The sequence below is a fragment of the Ursus americanus genome, chromosome X, assembly GCF_024610735.1.
Source record: "Ursus americanus isolate L20-20 chromosome X, mUrsAme1.1.p, whole genome shotgun sequence".
In the NCBI taxonomy this organism is placed as follows: domain Eukaryota; kingdom Metazoa; phylum Chordata; class Mammalia; order Carnivora; family Ursidae; genus Ursus; species Ursus americanus.
Genome location: NC_142164.1, coordinates 109,806,145 through 109,825,450, shown reverse-complemented (window position 1 = coordinate 109,825,450; position 19,306 = coordinate 109,806,145). Strand labels below are relative to the sequence as shown.

Here is a 19,306-nt window from a genome sequence, read left to right as displayed (position 1 = left end):
TCACCCTACATCATGGCTCCCGCTGCTTCAACTGGAATACAGGCACCCACTCTGAGTCTCAGACACTAATCTACCACTGATTTTTGAACATCTTTCAATACAGAACACGGTGTACCACTTTAACAAAGCCCACCTTGCCCTTCAGATAGAACTGAATATTCCTTTCTTTGGAACCCTTAGAGCCACATAAAGATTTCTAATTTTGCACTTATGTAACTTTAGTGTTCATTTGTTAACATGCTTGTCTCCTTTTTTGTAGACTCTAAGATCCTCAAAGCTAGAGATGATACCTTTCTCGTATTTCTATCTCAAGAATCTCTTAACTGGCAATTATTGGATGATAAATGTTGAAAGAAGATTCAAAATGAAGTAAGCATTGCTAAGAGTCATTCAAAAAAGAGTCAAAAAGACATTGAGCAAGTAGGGCCTGTGCACCTCTCCTGTTTCAATTCTCAGAACACTATAAACTTTTGATTTTTAACAATTGCAACTCGACCATCTCCTGAAACACATCCTCCTACCTTGGACTGAAATAGAGATAATGTAACACCTGTTAGCTAAATAGCCAGTCATGTATTAGTTTAAACTCCAGCAGCACAGATCGTAATTCTTTCAAAACATGTTATGTAACCTTGTGACTTTTGCTTTGTGCACCTGCACTCTCTGCTCACAATTCAGAGCACGCTTTCAATGATTCGGGGCCACTCAGTGTCTTCTGGATTACAATCCCTGAGACCTCAAGTTAGTGGTTTGGTTGCTTTACAGCCTCTTCTTCTTGACTGACAAATGTTTGGATAAATTGGGTTTGTTTTGTTTTTAAATATTTTATTTATTTATTTGAGAGAGAGAGAGAGAGTGAGCAAGAATGAGAGAGAGAGCATGAGCAGGGAGGGGCAGAGGGAGAGGGAGAAGCAGACTCCTTGCTGAGCAGGGAGCCCGATGTGGGGTGGGATCCCAGGACCCTGGGATCACGGCCTGAGCTGAAGGCAGATCTTAACCTACTGAGCCACCCAGGCGCCCCAGATAAATTGTTTTAATGTACATTTTTAGGACACATACAAATGGCCAACAAATACATGAAAAGGTGCTCAACATCACTAATCTTCAGGAGAATGCAAACTAAAACCACAATGAGACATCACCTCACACCTCTTAGAATGATTATCACAAAAAGACAAGAGATTATTTATTTTAAAATATTTATTTAAAAGTGTTTATTTTGGGGGCGCCTGGGTGGCTCAGTCGTTGAGCGTCTGCCTTCAGCTCAGGGCGTGATCCCAGTGTTATGGGATCGAGCCCCACATCGGGCTCCTCCGCTAGGAGCCTGCTTCTTCCTCTCCCACTCCCCCTGCTTGTGTTCCCTCTCTTGCTGGCTGTCTCTCTCTCTGCCAAATAAATAAATAAAATCTTTAAAAAAAGTGTTTATTTTGGGGGGCACCTGGGTGGCTCAGTCGGTTAAGCGTCGGACTCTTGATTTCAGCCCAGGTCATGATCTCAAGGTTGTGAGATCAAGCCTCCCGCCCCGTGCATGAGGTTCCGCACTGGGTGTGAAGCCTACTTAAGATTCTCCCTCTCCCTCTGCCTCTGCCCCTCCCTCCCTCCCTCTCTCTCTCTTTCTCTCTAATTAAGAAAAATATATTTATTTTGGGCCACGCGGGTGGCTCAGTCAGTGGAGCGTGTGACTCTTTATCTCGGGGTCATGAGTTCAGGCCCACATTGGGCGTGGAGATTACTTAAAAAAAGAAAAGAAAAGAAAAAATAAAAGTATTTATTTAATATTTAAATATTAAAAATATTTATATTTTATATATAATATTTAAATGTATTATTTAAATATATAGATAGGGGGGCACCTGGCTGGCTCAGTTGGTACAGTGCATGCCTCTTGATCTCAGGGTCATGAGTTTAACCCCATGTTGGGCATAGAGATCACTTAAAAAAATGAAAAAGTACAGCTATAACACTTGGATATATAAGCATAATATTTAAATATAAAATATTTAAATGTTTAAAAGTATTTATTTAAAAATAAAATACAAGTGTTGAGGAGGGTGTGGAGAAAAGGGAACCCTTATGCACTGTTAGGGATGTAAATTGGTGCAGCCACAATGAAAAACAGAATGAAGGTTCCTCCTAAAATTAAAAATAGAACTACCATATGATCCAGCAATCCGACTTCTGGGTACATATCCAAAGGAAGTGAAAACAAGATATTGAGGCGGTATCAGCACTCCCATGTTCTTGCAGCATTATTCGCAATAGCCAAGATATGGAAACAACCTCAGTGTCCATCAATGGATGAATGGATAAAGAAGATGTGGTGTATATACATACAATGGCATATTATTCAGCCACTTGTGACAACATGATCCCCCTTGAGGACATTATGCTGAGTGATATAAGCCAGAGAAAGTGATATCACATGGTATCACTCATATGTGGAATCTTAAAACAAAATTCATACAAACAGAACGTAGAAAAGTGTTGCCAGGGTATATAGGGGAGAGGAAATAGGGAGAGGTTGGTAAATGGTATAAAAACAAAAAAAATGTACATTTTAGAATCATGAGTAAAATCAGGCCTTTTTCATATGTATATATTTATTTATTACCTACACATATTTCTCAAGTGATAATGTGTAATCACAAATAGAATTAACTATTTTTCATATAAATATTTATATTTGCATTTTTTCATGGGATAAAAGTTTACTTTTATTTTGCTGAATTATACACAATTTCAGGACTGTGCATATTAAGAGACTAATTCAAACATGTTTTCAAATTATATATGTTTTGTTTTATTTATTTTGTAAAACAGCAACCTTGAAATTCTAAAAACTTCATAGCAAACTATGTGGGGAAAACCTGCTATTATTCATTCTGAAAACAGAAATAGCTCGGCGGCCCTCACAGAAACAAAAGGCAGGTTGACATGACGTATTAAATGTAGCAATAATTACTTAGGTGAGAAAAAAGAAAACTTTGTCAATTTCCTTTGGCGTGGATACCCATTAAAAGTTATAACAACACTTAAATCCAGAAAATCAATCATCTTGAAAAATTTTAACAGCCTCAATATTTTTCATTCTTGTGTTTCTGAAAGAAATGAGAACGGAGAACCCAGGAAACAGGGTGACACTATTATACTCATTATGATTTCTGTTTTTAATACCCTAAATTGCTTAGCTGTCATTTCATTTTGCATTTCAGCTTGTGGTTGGCTTTGCAAGACTAACATTTTCTTTGGTGACAGTTTTTAAAACAAACCAGAAGAATTTGGCCAGTAACTTCCCTATTTCATAGAACATTTTGGAACTTTAAAAAAAAAGTCATGTGGTTGATCTAAGAAGGTAAAGTAATGTGGTATTTTGGTAGGTGGTTGCTTGTTGTTTTATTTTGTTATGTTCTTTGTTTTTCACTTCTAGACCCATGCTGATGTTTTCCAGGATCCTCAGAACATGTCAAGGTAGCTATTTTTAACCGTTCTTTTGTAACAGAGTGAGTTATTGACATATGAATGTGTGTCCTGATTTGTATCTTTTTTTTTTTTTAAAGATTTTATTTATTTACTCGACAGAGATAGAGACAGCCAGTGAGAGAGGGAACACAAGCAGGGGGAGTGGGAGAGGAAGAAGCAGGCTCATAGCAGAGGAGCCTGACGTGGGGCTCGATCCCATAACACCGGGATCACTCCCTGAGCCGAAGGCAGACGCTTAACCGCTGTGCCACCCAGGCGCCCCTCCTGATTTGTATCTTATCTGATTTTTACGCTGTGGACTCATCAGAAAGATGACTGCTAAGAAACCTTCTCCTTATGTCTATTGTATCGAGCCAGGACTTGCATCCTGAGCTCCAGTCTCTAGGCCTCAGAAAGGAGATGAGAGCTTCTAGATTTCATCCATCTGCCCAGAGGCACAGAGAATAGAAGGGAGAATTTTGATGAATTTGGCCAAACCCAGGGGTATAGTTGGCTTCTTGGAGACTGGGAAACAGGATTGGCTTCATGTGTGAGTGACCCATGTAGTCACACAGGGCCCTGTGCTTGGTTTAATGCCCTACTGTTGTTACTCTTTTGAAATTCTTCATCTTTTTTGAACAGGGGACCCTGTATTTTCATTTTGCACTGGGTTCCACAAATTACATGGCCAGGTCTACTGTGAAGACCAAGGAGTGAGAGTGGCAGTGAGGTGGGGGGGGGGGGGGAGATGTTCTTCCACTGAGAGGGAGACCACAGGGATATTTGAGGACAGGCCATGGTGTGCCTTAAGAGTCACTGTGAAGATCCCCAGAGCTGAGCTTGGCAAGGAATGAATGGATCCACTAGAGGAATCCCCTGCTTTGGTAGGGTCATGAAAACTCGGACAATGACTATGGATTTCCCAAGCCCCAGAGTTCACGTCTAAGCTAAATGAGGGTATCCCTCCAAAAGACAGATTAGGCCTGTGTAGTGAGTTGAATGAGGTCCCTCCAAAAGATATGTCTGCTTGGAGCTTCAGAATGTAACATTATCTGCAGTAAGGGTCTTTGCAGATATAATTAAGGTAATGATCTCAAGAGGATTGTGGATTAGGGTGGGATCTAAACCCAATGACAAGTATCCTTACAAAAGACAGAAAAGGAGAAGACCTAGAGAGAGCCATACAGAGCAGAGGGCCATATGAAGTTGGAGGCAGAGATTGCAGTGATGCATCTTTAAGCCAAGGAATGCCAAGGAATGCCTGCAGCCTCTAGAAGCTAGGAGAGAGAAACCAACCCTGGCAACACATTGATTTTGGACTTTTGGCCTCCAGGCTGTGAGGGAATAAATTCTATTGTTTGAAGCTATCGAGTTTGTGGTAATTTGTTATCTGCAGCCCTAGGAAACTAATACAGCCTGTGTCAGCAAAATGCTTGGTGGTTGAGATTTAATTTTAGAGGGGGAAAACGTTTTTCACTCCTTTCAAGGTCAGGAGATGTAGTGGATACAATCTTTCCCAGAAGCCTTCTAGAAGACTTTTCCCTTCCATCCCAGCAGCCAGTGTTGGGTCACATGGCCATCCTTAGATGCAAGGGACCCTGGGAAAGTGGATATTTAGCAAAGGGAGTAGAACAAGCAAGGTTGAATTACTGCCCCAAAGAAAATGGGAGTTTATTAACAAACAGAATGTGCATGGGGCTGGGGGACAAGAGATGATAGGCAAAGTACATCATCTGACGTAATATGGTATTTGAATAGCTTAACATTTGTAATGCTAAATTACATCTGAATGTGAGTCAGAACACTGACAAGGTGATGATTATTCTGTGGCCTCTTGTTCCTAAAGTGCGATTACTGGGCAAGTGGAAAGGGCATCCCCCGGGAGCTCGTTAGAAATGCAGAATTTTGGGCTCCACCCCAGACCTACTGAGTCAGAGTCTGCACTTTAACGAAATCACTGGGTTTGAGGAGTACTGGCCTAGATGACTCAATATACTTGACTAAACTACTCAAGATAAAGCAAACCGGGAACACATTGGCATCGCTACCCACAAGCACAGCAAATGCCAAGTCCAATAATAAGACTAGTAGACAAAACCCAAAAAACTTTGAAATGTAACGTAAGCATAATGCAATAGGTACACAGGAAAAAAAGAGATTTTGAGGAGCTCAACTTTAAGTGGAACGAGACATAACTGATGACTGTTGTATCATCGCATTTATGATTATACTCAGTAATATTAAGTTTCTTACAGCACATAAAAGTGCCAAATAATGTCTTCACCCACAAGGATGGACTATCAGGCATTCAGACTGATTAATCCTTAAGTAGAAAGATCTGGTGTCACTGGTGAGAGCCAACATTAAATTAAATGAGTGGGGGTAAACCTACCTCAGAAAACCAAGGCTTCCTTTCTGTAAGATTTTGATTCTTTATTGAAACACTTTGTTGTGCGTGAAAATGAAGTTTTCCTCTTCATCCTTTAATGAGACCCTACAGTTTATTTCATGCCAACCATTCCCAAACCTTTTAAGACCCATTGATTACATATATATCTGTGTGTGTGTGTGTGTGTGTGTGTGTGTGTGTATGCTTGTTGCCTCAGCCTCATTTTGTGGGAATAGAAATACTTAAGATTTGCAATGTTCCCCAAGGCCAGAGTTCATTTAAAGCAAATAGACTGGTTTTTTAAAACATAATTTATTTATAATAAACCATCGCTCCAGTTGTCCTGCTTGTGGTGAAGCTGTTTATTTAGAGTACACACATAAGCCCCAGAGTTGGAAATAAAATACTTAAGTCAGCATTTTGCTTTGGAGAGCTCACACCTATTTATTTGAGCAAGGGTATTTGCTTTGTAACAGCGAAACTGGACAGTATGAAAAGCTATAGCGGCTGAATGGACTGCTTGAATTGATCTGTTTCATCACAGAGCGCTCTCAGACGGCCAACTTGGATAACGGTTTCTTTAAAGGGGATGAAGCAGGCAGTAAAAAAAGGCCCACTGAAGGCGTTAAAAACAGACACTTCACCAAAGAAGATAAAAAAATGTCCAAAGAGCACACAAATGGTGCTCAAAATCAGTAGTCATTACAGAAATGGAATTAAAACCTCAGTGAGATATCACCACACTGAGTAAAATAAAAAAGACCAGTAACACCAACTATTGGCAAGGATGTGGACCAACTGAAATCTTCTCAAACTGCTGGTAGGAGTGTAAAATGGTACAACTTTGGAGAACTTTTTGTCAGTTTCTTATAAAGTTAAACATGCATCTACTCTAGGATTCAAGAGTCTCACTCGGTATTTTCTCATGAGTCACAAAAACATTTGTCCACACACACACACACACACACACACACACACACACACAATAACTCCCCAAAAAGCTGTACAAAACGGTGTTTGTAGCAACTTTATTCATAGGAGCTCCAAACTGGAAACAACTCAGATATCCAGCAGCAGGAAAATGGCATATCACGTAATGGTATTCTTGTACGATGGAATACTACTGAGTAATGAAAAGGAAATAAATAGGGCAACAGCAATAGAGATGAACCTCAGAAACATTATGCAGGATGAAAGAAGTCATTCTGTCAGATTCCATGTAAACCAATTCCAGAACCAGCGAAACTGATAGTGGTTAAAAACAGAAAGTGATTGCAGGGGTTTGGGGATTGGATGGGGATGGGCTGGGAAGAGGCACAAGAAAACGTTCCGGATGAGGGATGTATTAGGGTGGTGGTTACACGGGTATATAATTGTGAAAAGCCACTGGGCTGCATACTTAAGATCTATGCATTTTATTTTGTGTCAAGTGTATGTACTTCAGTTTAAAAAATAAAAGCTGGGTCACCTGGCTGGCTCCATTGGAGGAGCGTGTGGCTCTTGATTTTGGGGTTGTGAGTTCAAGCCCCACGTTGGGTGTAGTGATTACTTAAAAATAAAATCTTTAAGGGGCGCCTGGGTGGCTCAGTTGGTTAGGCATCTGCTTTCGGCTTGGCTCGTGGTCCTGGGGTCCTGGGGTCCTGGGACCGAGTCCCGCATCGGGAATCCCTGCTCAGCGGGGAGCCTGCTTCTCCCTCTCCCTCTGCCTGCCTCTCCCCCTGCTTGTACTCTCTTGTTCGCTCTCTCCTTCTCTCTTTGAAATAAATAAATAAATAAATAAATAAATAAATAAATAAATAAATAAATAAACAAATCTTTAAAAATGAAATCTTTAAAACAAACAAATAAATAAAATAAAATAAACAGTAAAAGCCCTTCCCACTTCCATACCATCCAAGAAAACGCCCAGACAACCTACAGAGTAGAAGTTTCTCTTTCAGGCTAGGATCCTCCTGGTAGTACTTTACCAACCCACACTGGAGCTCTAAACTGGTTCCTCTAAATGGAGTACTTATCTGAACGGGATGATCCTGGGGTTTAACTTCAATCTCACTTTGGTGTTTCAGTAAAAGCTACCTTTCTTGCCTCACTTTAATTTCCTTTCTTAGCTTTTCCTTGGTCCTTTGACTACAAGCATTTGTTGGTAAGGCACGATATATATGAATAAAAGAGAAAAAAATGTCTTCTCTTTTGAGTCTTATTCCTCTCTCTGTTTTTTTAAAGGAAGCACAATAGCGTGTTTTGCTTTTCTAACTGCCAGATCTGATGCAATGTAATTACTTCATTAGATCAGATTACTGTTTATATTAAACTCGAATAATGATTAAACTGAAAAATTTCATGACAAGAGCTCGTAGGTGAAGTCAGCCAAAATCAACCAGTGCTTGTCTTAACCTATCCTTTGTGTAGCCCGCCTCAGTCACCAGGAGGTACACGGGCCGAGCGGACAGATGAATGGCCCTTGTTAATGGAATACATCTAGGTCACGGTTAAGCCTACATCCGAAGCAAAACATGTGCAGCAGCACTTCCAGATCTCTCTTTCAACACTGCCATATGGCGGGAACACAGGTGGTGTCCTTGAGAGGTCTCTCTCCCTGATGCTCTATCTCCCTGCTGTACAATCCATCTCCAGCTCCAGAGTTCAAAGCCTCTCCAAATGATTTTTTTTAAAGTTTTTAAAATTGAAGTAGAACATATATACAGTTGTGGTAGCCAGTCCTCCTAAATGGTCCCAGTATTCAAGCCCTGGCTGGTCTTCCCCTCCCACAATGACTCTGGCTGGTCTGTGACTTCAGTCGAACAACAGACTGTAGCAGAAGTGAGTGGCCCTGGGCCACCTCTAGGCCTGGCTTTAGGAACACTGGTGGGTTCTACTTCTTTCCTCCTGGAGTATTTGTTTTTGGGAGCCCTCTCATTTCAGATCTTCTGAGAAGCAAACACCAAAACCAAATTAGAGATGCAAGAGACTGACTGGAGGAAATACTAGTGAAGGAGAAAAGGGGAGAGAGCAGAAGTTGGCTGGGAAAGCTTTCAGATTGTGCTGCAGGTCTGACACTTGTGGAACGAACCACGCAAACAGGAAGATGGGGCAGGAAGCAGTGCAGCTCTGGGAAATTCTTGCCCAAGCTGATGGGGAGCCCCAGAGAAAAGATCACCCGTTAGAGACATTCTGCGATGGGCAGGAAGAGCCCGGCTCCAGTACACTCGCTGCACCCAATCATTGGCTAGGAAAGGCCCAGGGAGCACGGGGCCTCTGTGTGAAGGTTGCGGTAGATCTTCAATGTATAACCCCTAGGGGCTGTTAGCTAACTTTTCTACTCCTCACAGCAGGTTCTCTCTTGAAGGGAGGTCTGAATGGCATGCTCCCATGGCTGCTGTATGTAGCTACCCTACTGGAGAGACCCTGTGGAGAGGCCATGTGAAGAGGAGAGATCCTGAAACCACATGGACAAGGAGCGAGGTCCAGTCACTTCAGTGACCAGATCACCAGATCACAGGTAAGCCTCCGCGTGACTCCAGCCTCAGCCACCGTCTGACTGAAACTCCCATAGGCGAAGCCTCCCAATCAATCCACGGCATTGTGAGTGGTAAGAGGTTGTCATTGTTTTAAGCCACTAAGCATTGGGGTGGTTTGTTATGCAGCAAGAGCTAACCAAAACAATAGTGAAGTGCATAAAATGCGCTAAGCTTATGTATAGAGATCCGTGAATTTTGGCATAAGTAAACCCATATGTAGAGCTCACTCGGATTAATATATAGAATATTTACAGCAACCCAGAAGGTTCCCTCGTGCCCTCTTCCCAGTCAATACCACTCCCCAAACCAGAGATACCACTGTACTGAGTTCTATCACTACCAATTAGTTTTGTATGTTCTTGGCTTTCATTTAGATGGAATTATGCAGCGTGTACTTTTTAGTGTCTGGCTTCTTTCACTTATGATTATGTTGGCAGGAGCCATCCATGTAGTTGGGTGTAACAGGAATCTGCCCTTTTTTATTGCTGTATGAACATACTATACTTCGTTCATCCACTCTCCTATTGCTGGACATTTGGGTTGTTTCCAGTTTTGGGCCATTCTGAGTAAAGCTGCTTTAAACATTCTCGTAGAAGTCTTTTTGGTAGACCTATGCGCCATTTTTCTTGGCTTTATCCAGCAGTGTGATTTTTGAGTCACAGGATGGTATATGCTTAGCTTTAGAGAACAATGCCAAACCAATTGAACATTTTGTAAATAAATTTCTTATTCAGTTTAATAAATAACAAATGGTAATCCGAGACATTTAAATAAGAGACCCTCCTACTTGCTTGTCTTTCTCCCCCACTTGACTTCCGGCTCCATGGGGGCCTGAATCATTTCTATCTTCTTCATATAGTGCAAGGCCCACTATAGAAGGGATGCAGGACCTATTGGTTGGAAAAAAAAACCCAACAATAAATAAGGTGTCATAGTTTAACAATGAGAAATAACATTTTTAAAAAAGATTTTATTTAATCATTTGACAGAGATAGAGACAGCCAGCGAGAGAGGGAACACAAGCAGGGGGAGTGGGAGAGGAAGAAGCAGGCTTCCAGCAGCCTGATGTGGGGCTCGATCCCAGGACTCCGGGATCACGCCCTGAGCCGAAGGCAGACGCCCAACGACCCAGGTGCCCCCGAGAAATAACATTTTTTAAGAGTGGATTTTAGGTACTATGGTAAATCAAGGGAGGAGAAAAAGACTTAATGCTTTTCCGAAACTTCCAAAGGTGTTATTTATAATCACTTGACTATAGGTGTATGGCTAGGGATTTCATAAGCTTTCTACTAGATTTTCAGTGTTGTGTGGACTTAGAATAAAATGGTAAGTTATGAGGTCTTTATAGTCGTGCTTTTTCATCTGGGATTTGTGGATAGATTTTGTGAGGGCCTGAAGTTGAATATAAAATTTTGTGTGCGAATAGGTATCTCACTGAGGGCTCATGGTTCCAAGTGGCAGAAGCTCAACTAAGATTCACTTAGGTAACGAAGGGGATTTGATGTCAGGGTCTTGTTTAACTCATGGAGTCCAAGGAAGACAAGCTCAACCATGGTCCAGAAGGGCACACCCCGGGAAGCTCAGGATCTGGGGCCATGATCCAGGCCTGTGCAGAGATGCCTCACGCCCTGCTGGCCTAAGGACATCTGATTGGCAGAACCCAAAGCACATCTGAAACTATAGTTTCAGGAGAATCTAGAAAATGCAGGATTTTTGTTTTTTGTTTTTGAAAATGTGGTTTTTAACTTAGCAATTTCCACAGAACAGGAAGCCCCCTAATATAATGTTGTAATAGATCACAGGATTCTATCCTTAAGACCCCAGACTCAGCTTGAAAATCCTTCTCCACTTAGCACTGTGCCACCAATGGCACGGAGTTGGACCTACATGTCGTCATCCCTGCACCTTATCACATTGCTCCCAGACTGATGATGCGTAACTCTCACTTTTGTCAAGAAAAACAATATGCAGAAGTTAGAAATAGACAAAATGATGGCTGCACGTCCTTTCAACGTCATTTTGGAACACTGGTTACAGCATCATGTCCTATAATGGATAACATAACTTTCTGTCCCAGAAAGGCAAACCACAAACTTGCAACAAAAACTACTTAAGCTCAAACTGTTTTAACATGAGCCCATTCAAACCCATGTGTTGCAAGGCACTGCAACTTGTGTAGTTTACAAATTTTGACACATGCACAGCTCATTCCTTGTCCAGACCAGCCTTAGAACCACCTGAGCCCAGCCCCCAAAGCCCAATATGTAAGTAGCTTCTCTAACTTCCTTCTTTTAAGTCACTACTGAAACTTTGTGAACTTGGGGCTCTCCCTTACTCAACAAGTTTAAAAAAACCCATTTTATGTGATCAAGGGATGGCTCTGGCAGTCTTGGTGGGAGCTTTGACAAAATCTATGCACTTTATATTGCTGTACAAAAAATGAGGAGTGGGAGAAAAGGACAAAACAAGAACGTCTCCAAATACAATTTGAAGCAGGGTTCTATTAGTACAGATTTCTTGGAATTAGGACTCAATCAACAGGAGTATCCTTCTTCCTTGATTTGAGGAGAATAGGCCGCTGCTCACCTTTGCAGACAAACCTCAGTGGACCCATGGAAACTGCTGGAGAAGGAGAACACCGGGGAAGTGTTAAATCCCAAGTGGCCACAGTCTCTCTCCCAACAGATCACTCCCTACCTGCCAAAAAACACAGGATGACGTTTTTGGTCCCATCTCTCTGCAGTATTTGACAATGTTGATCAATTCTTCCTTAAAATTCTTCTGTGGACTTCCACGATACTGTGCTTTCTGGGTCATCTTTCATCCTCTCTGATAACTTCTTCTCAATTCTTGACTGGGAGATCAAGCAAACAAGATAAGGAATAAGAAATGACCCTTGAGTTAGTAGTTATGACGTCATCCCTCATTTTAGCAGAAGCAGTGCAGGGGAGGAGGCAGAAAACAGATTGAAGGGACAGAGGAAGGCGAGTAGCAGCAGTGATTGTGGATCTCTATTTCAAACTTGGAGACTGTTACTGCTTTTGTTTGGGGGTTTTGTGGGTTTTTTTAAAAAAGATTTTATTTATTTATTTGAGAGAGAGAGAAAGAGCATGAGAGAATTATCTTACTATTATTTTTACTGTTGTAATATGGAGAATGCTTATAATTATTCAAATTGTGGCTTTTCAAAGAGATGTTTATTTCTCTTATCAAGAAGAATTATCCAAGGGACGCCTGGGCGACTCAGTCTGTTAAGCGCCTGCCTTCGGCTCAGGTCATGATCTCAGGGTCCTGGAATCGAACCCCGCCTCGGGCTCCCTGCTCAGTGGGGAGTCTGCTTCTCCCTCTCCCTCTGTCTGCTGCTTGTGCTCTTTCTCTCTCTCTGACAAATAAATAAATAAAATCTTTTAAAAAATGATGTTTAAGAAAAATTCTTCAAAACATATAAACAAGGCAAAAGGAAGACTGAATGTATTTTCTTTTTTCTTTTTTAACATCTCATTTATTTATTTGAGAGAGAGAAAGAGCAAGAGAGAGCGCCAGAGCAGGGGGAAGGGAAGAGAGATAGGAAGAGGGAGAAGCAGACTCCCTGCTGAGCTCAGACCCCAACCAGGGACCATCCCAGGACCCCGAGATCATGACCTGAGCTAAAATCAGACGCTTAACTGACTGAGCCACCCAGACGCCCTTGAATGTATTTTCAATGTCATATGGCAACACTGTCCAACCCATCTGCCCAAGGATAATTGTATTCTCCAGGAGTATGTACCTTTGTTTGCCATAGTAATTTCTATTAATTAGGGTTCATACTCTGTAAACTTACGTATAAGCTTGTAGATTTTTTGTTCAATAGAGATCCTAGCAGAAGTGACAACTCCAAACGTTATGATTTTAATGTCCTATAGGTAATAAGCAGTTTTGTTGCTAAATAAACTTATTTCAGCATGCTTTTCCTGCTTGAGTATATATATTCAATTTCTCAAATGATCTTTGAACCAACTTTGCTATGCCATAGGTTTCTTCATTATAAATTAAGTAAATTATTTACACACACTCATTCTTTCTTTTTCTAAGTTTTTATTTTAATTCCTGTTAGTTAACAGACAGTGTAATAGTTTCAGGTGTATAATACAGTGATTCCAAACTTCCATACATCACCCAGTGCCCATCACAACAGGTGCACTCCTATTTTTTTAATTATGCTGTTAGTCACCATACAGTACATCATTAGTTTTTGATGTAGTGTTCCATGATTCATTGTTTGCACATAACACCCAATGCTCCATGCAATGCGTGCCCTCCTTAATACCCATCACCAGGCTACCCCATCCCCTAACCCCCCTCCCCTCTGAAATCCTCATATTGTTTCCCAGAGTCCATAGTCTCTCATGGTTCATCTCCCCTCTGACATCCCTTCCTTCAGTTTTCCCTTCCTTCCCCTAACGTCCTCCGTGCTATTTCTTATGTTCCACATATGAGTGAAACCGTATGATAATTGTCTTTCTCTGCTTGACTTATTTCACTTAGCATAATACCCTCCGGTTCCATCCATGTCGATGCAAATGTTGGGTAATCATTCTTTCTGATGGCTGAGTAATACTGCGTTGTATATATGGACCACATCTTCTTTATCCATTCATCCGTTGAAGGGCATCTGGGCTCCTTCCACAGCTTGGCTATTGTGGACGTTGCTGCTATAAACATTGGGGTGCTGTGCCCCTTCTTTTCACTACATCTGTATCTTTGGGGTAAATACCCAGTAGTGCAATTGCTGGGTCATAAGGTAGCTGTATTTATAACTTTTTGAGGAACCTGCATCCTGTTTTCCAAAGTGGCTGCACCAACTTGCATTCCCACCAACAGTGTAGGAGGGGTCCCCTTTCTCCACATGCACTCCTTAATCCCCATCACCTATTTCACCCATCTGCCACCCACCTCCCCTCTGGTAACCAGCAGTTTGTTCTCAGTTTGTTCAGTAGTTAAGAGACTGTTTCTTGGTTTGTCTCTCTCTTTTTTTCCCTTTGCTCATTTGTTTTGTTTCTTAAATTCCACATATGCACACATTTATTCTATATTTGGGAATATGCAGGAGTAGAATGAAGATCTGGGATCTAGCTGTTCCTTTAAAACAATTTTCACTCACTCTGTTTTTGGCTTTACCCCACATCCCACCCTCCCAGGGCCTTCTTCTTCTTCTTCTTCTTTTTTAAATTTTATTTATTTATTCGACAGAGATAGAGACAGCCAGCGAGAGAGGGAACACAAGCAGGGGGAGTGGGAGAGGAAGAAGCAGGCTCCCAGCGGAGGAGCCTGATGTGGGGCTCGATCCCACAACGCCGGGATCACACCCTGAGCCGAAGGCAGACACTTAACTGCTGTGCCACCCAGGCGCCCCAGGGCCTTCTTCTTCTTCTAGTTCCTAAGCTTTTCTGTGGATTCTGTGACATGCATCAGCTTACTTGGTATTGGTTTCCCACTTTGTGGCACTTAGCCTTTTCTGCTTCATTATATCATGTGCCATTTGGCCATCCACCTTACAGCTTTCAAAATTTTGTTGTCATGTCAACTATACTTCAATAATAAAAATGTTTTTAAAAATCAGCTATACTTCAACAATAAATGTTCTAAAATTTTTGTCATATCTTTTCTGTTGTTATCGTCTCTATGGCTTTCTGTTTCCTTGTGAGTTTGTATCTTAAAAAATTTCCTTTCAGGGCACCTGGGTGGCTCAGTGGGTTAACCATCCGACTCTTCATCTCAGCTCAGGTCTTGATCTCAGGGTCACGAGTTCAAGCCCCATGTTTGGCTCCACCCTGGGTGTGGAGTCTACTTAAGAAAAAATTCCTTTCAGTCTTTCTAGTGGAGATTCAAGAGGGACCCAAGATATATGTATGAGGTCAATCTGCCTTATTTAACTAGAAATGCATATGATTCTAAAATGTACCCCCAAATACAGCAGTGATTTCTTTTTCCATCAAATGAAGAAACTCATGAAAGGTTGAGAGAGAGTGAAAGCCTTGGTGATTGAGGCTGATTTTTAAAAGTCCAATATTTTAGGGGCTCCTGAGTGGCTCAGTTGGCTGAGCCTCTGATCCTTGGTTGTGGCTCAGGTCGTGATCTCAGGGTCGTGGGATCAGGCCCCATGTTGGGCTCCTGGCTTGGCACGGAGTCTGCTTGGAATTCTCTCTCTCCCTCCCCCTGTATTCCTCCCCTCACGCATGCTCGCTTTATCTCTCAAATAAATAAATAAATAATAAAAAATTCCAATACTTTATGCTAAACCTTAGAAATCATAGTATTTTGGATCTTGAGGGTTAACTTCAGACTAAGGGTGTGAAATTCGTCACTGAATCGCACCTCAGAAAGCAGCAAGCACTGAATATGCAGAAATGGTCTTTAGTAGCTTTATGAGTGTCATGTTTATATGGACATCTTTTTCTTGAAATTTAACGCACTCCAGTATGGAAGAGCTATCTCATACACACTATCTATTATGTTTCCCAGCATACTGAAAACACATGTACTGGGGGTGACAGTTTAGTTAGATTAGTTCCACCCTAAATTAAGACACGTATTGCTGACATTCGGCTGTCCTGAATGAATAAGGAGCATAAGAAAACTGGCATGTTATTCACATACTATAGTTGGCATCTGTTATCACCCCCCATCCTCCATTCAACCTTTGCTTGGTATAATTCCCTGATTTTCTTTTGAAAGACCAGCCTTACTTGCATCTCAGGCCCTGTGCTTTGGTGACAGGAGGAGGAAGAGGAGGAGGGGAAGGAGGAGGAGGAGTTGTTGTTGTTTATCCCTAGTTCCAGGAATGGATGGTAACTCAAGTGTGGCCGGTCAAAGCATTTCACTCCCTTGGCCAAAGACAATGATTCATGAATGGGTGTGTGACCTGGTTAGACTTAGCCAATGAGATTCAAGCAGATGTTAGTTGGGGCTGTTGAAAGAGTGTCCAGCTGAACTTCAACCTGAGATCATGTGCAATGGGGGCAGCTGGGAGACACTGTGGACCCTGGAAATGAAGCTAACAGAGCAGAAGGCCGAAAGGAGGGAGGAGGCAAAACTGCTTGTGATGGATGATATTGCCTGAAGTAAGTGGTGTGAGCCAAATACATGCTCTATGTCTTGAGGCAATTTTGACTATTTTTCTGTCACTTACCACCAATCTGACTCAACCGAGCAAAGCCCCCATTGCTGCTTGGCTAGCTGGTGCTACCCCAGCTCTGGCTTCCACCATGTTTTTTACCTTAATGAAAAATCACTTTTGTAGCTTGGGTGTTCAGAGATAAACAACAACACAAAAAACACTGAGCACTTCTCACTCATGTATGCTCCTTACATATGCCAAGAGCAAATTTCCTGGAGCTGTAATGTGAAATGTCTGCTTGCATAAACACCATAGTAAGTGCTTGTTCGTACAGAATGCCATTGATATTAGGGCTTGTACAACAGCATCATTTGATCAGAGAATTTTGCCAACAGGCCGTTCCATTTTCCTTCCCAGCATAACATTTCCATTAACTTTGTGAGTCGTTTTACAAACTTCTTGGCAGTCGTACAACTTGAACCTTTAGCATCCTGGAAAGCACAATTTTTAGCTTATTCTGGAAAATCTCAGCTGGTTTACCAGAGAGGTCATTGTGCTTTGTTTATGAAAAGTATTCAAGGCTTTCGTGGCTTCCTGCCACTATTTGACAGTTTCATAACAGGCAAAAGCACAGGGATCTAGAGGCAAAATCTGATTTTCATATAATGATTGTATTTCTTTTTCCTATTCTTCTTTGTTTGCCCGTCACACTTACAAATTCTCTTGCCCCAGCAATGCAGTCAGCTCTATATTCATACTGACTTTCTAGGCACTGTTTGCATTTATGAAGTTATTCTGCACTGTGGCATTTCAATAACTTTTTCTTAACTGCTTTCACGCTTCAATGGATCGCTGATTCATTTTTACAAATTGGGAATATGATGAAGCACTGCGGTTACAGCAAAAAATGCAAATTGGACAAATGTGAGTAATGATATGCAAATGACATAAAAATACATTAGCTGAGATCAAGTGCAGCCTGGCAAATGAATGTTAGCTGGTTGATTCAGTGTTTATGGTGAAGGCACAAACTTTAAGATGCTAATGATAATGGAAGTTTCTGTGGATATCATAATTAATCTTAAATTCAAATTTATTAAATGTATGTGGATGCAATTGTTTTATTTTTTCCCTGAGACTCCTGAATTGTGTGTGAACCCCTTTTACGGATTCCAGGCATCACCAATGACCTGAGTACCACACTCAGCCAATACTTCTCAGAGAATATGGCCAAGGAGGTGGTTGGAACAGGAAAGCCTCGACAGTAGGAGGGAGAACCATTGGCATCAACAGCACCATTTACCAGAATATCAGCAGTGCACAGGTTGGAACTTTCAAGATCTACTCTCTTAGTCACTTCTAAGCATACAATATAGTATTATTAACAATAGTCACCATACTGTACATTAGATCCCTAGAACTTATTCATCTTATAACTGAAAGTTTGTATGCTTTGACCAGTATCTCCCCATGTCTCCCTCTCTTCAGCCCCTGGCAATCACCATTCTAATCTGTTTCTATGAGTTTTAATGTTTTTAGATCCCACATACAGGTGAGATCACACAGTATTTGTCTTTCTCTGTCTGACTTATTTTATGGATGACCTACCTATACTGTAGCATATGTCAGGATTTCTTTCCTTTTCATGGCTGAATAATATTCCATTGTATATATATATATTACATTTTGCTTACCCATTCTTCTGTTGATGAAAATTTGGGTAAGATATTAGTTTTAAAATTTTAGTTATCATTTTACGTATTTATACTCTGCCTCATTTTTATATAAATTAATTTGAGAGAGACTTTTCATTTAGTTAAAAAAAGAGAAAGAAATACTGTATGATCTCACTTACATGTGGGTAACATAAAAAAAAGGGGGGCACCTGGGTGGCTCAGTCGGTTAAGCAGCAGACTCTTGATTTTGGCTCAGATCATGATCTCAGGGTCCTGGGATCAAGCCCCACGTCAGGCTTTGCGCTCATTGGAGAGTCTGCTTGAGGATTCTTTCTCTCCCTCTCCCTCTGCCCTTCCCCCCTCTGTGCTCTCTCTCTCTTTCTCTCAAATAAATAAATAAATCTTTAAAAAATAAAGAAAGAAGAAAATAGATGCAGAGAACAGATCGGTGGTTGTTGCTGGAGGTGTGGGGTGGAGGGATAGGTGAAATGGGGGAAGGGGGGGCGCCTGGGTAGCGCAGTCGTTAAAAGCGTCTGCCTTCGGCTCAGGGGTGATCCCGGCGTTCCAGGATCGAGTCCCACATCGGGCTCCTCTGCTGGGAGCCTGCTTCTTCCTCTCTCACTCACCTGCTGTGCTCCCTCTCTCGCTGGCTGTCTCTCTGTCACATAAATAAATAAAATCTTAAAAAAAAAAAAAAAAGAAATGGGGGAAGGGGGTCAAAAGGTACAAATTTCCAGTTATAAAATAAATAAGTCATGGGGATATCATGTACAGCATGGTGACTATAGTTACTAATACTGTCGTGCATATTTGAAAGTTGCTAAGAGAATAGATGTTAGAAGTTCTCATCACAAGAAAAATTTTTTTGTAACTGTATGGTGAAGGATGTTAACTAGACTTATTGTGGTGATCATTTTGCAGTGTATACAAATACTGAGATATGTTGTATACCTGAAACGAATATATTATATGTCAATTATACCTCAATTTAAAAAAGAAATTGGAAAAAAAAAAAAGAAAAAAACCAAACAGCAAAATCCACTTAGAGTTAGCGTAGCTTACTACGTATGTTTTGGATGTGTAGTTTTGAAAGGTTAAAAAAAAGTTTTAAATTAACTTGACTACTTAAGATCTGAACCTAACCATTTTCTGGGTTCAGGAAGCT

General features: G+C 41.2%; 1 protein-coding gene across 3 annotated transcripts in view; it reads left to right on the top strand.

The window, feature by feature from the left end:
• The first annotated feature begins 703 nt into the window (after nt 1-703).
• REPS2 (RALBP1 associated Eps domain containing 2) overlaps nt 704-19,306 on the top strand; it is a 397,176-nt gene continuing 378,573 nt past the window's right edge. Inside the window, exons 1-3 of one of the 3 annotated variants that reach the window (XM_045777996.2) lie at nt 704-741; nt 3,428-3,468; nt 9,178-9,347. The gene's annotated coding sequence lies outside the window, so the exon portion shown is untranslated. Of the gene's footprint in view, nt 742-3,427; nt 3,469-9,177; nt 9,348-16,314; nt 16,470-17,641; nt 17,790-19,306 lie in introns of those variants that run through there. The other 2 variants (XM_045777998.2, XM_045777997.2) reach the window with 2 other exon arrangements.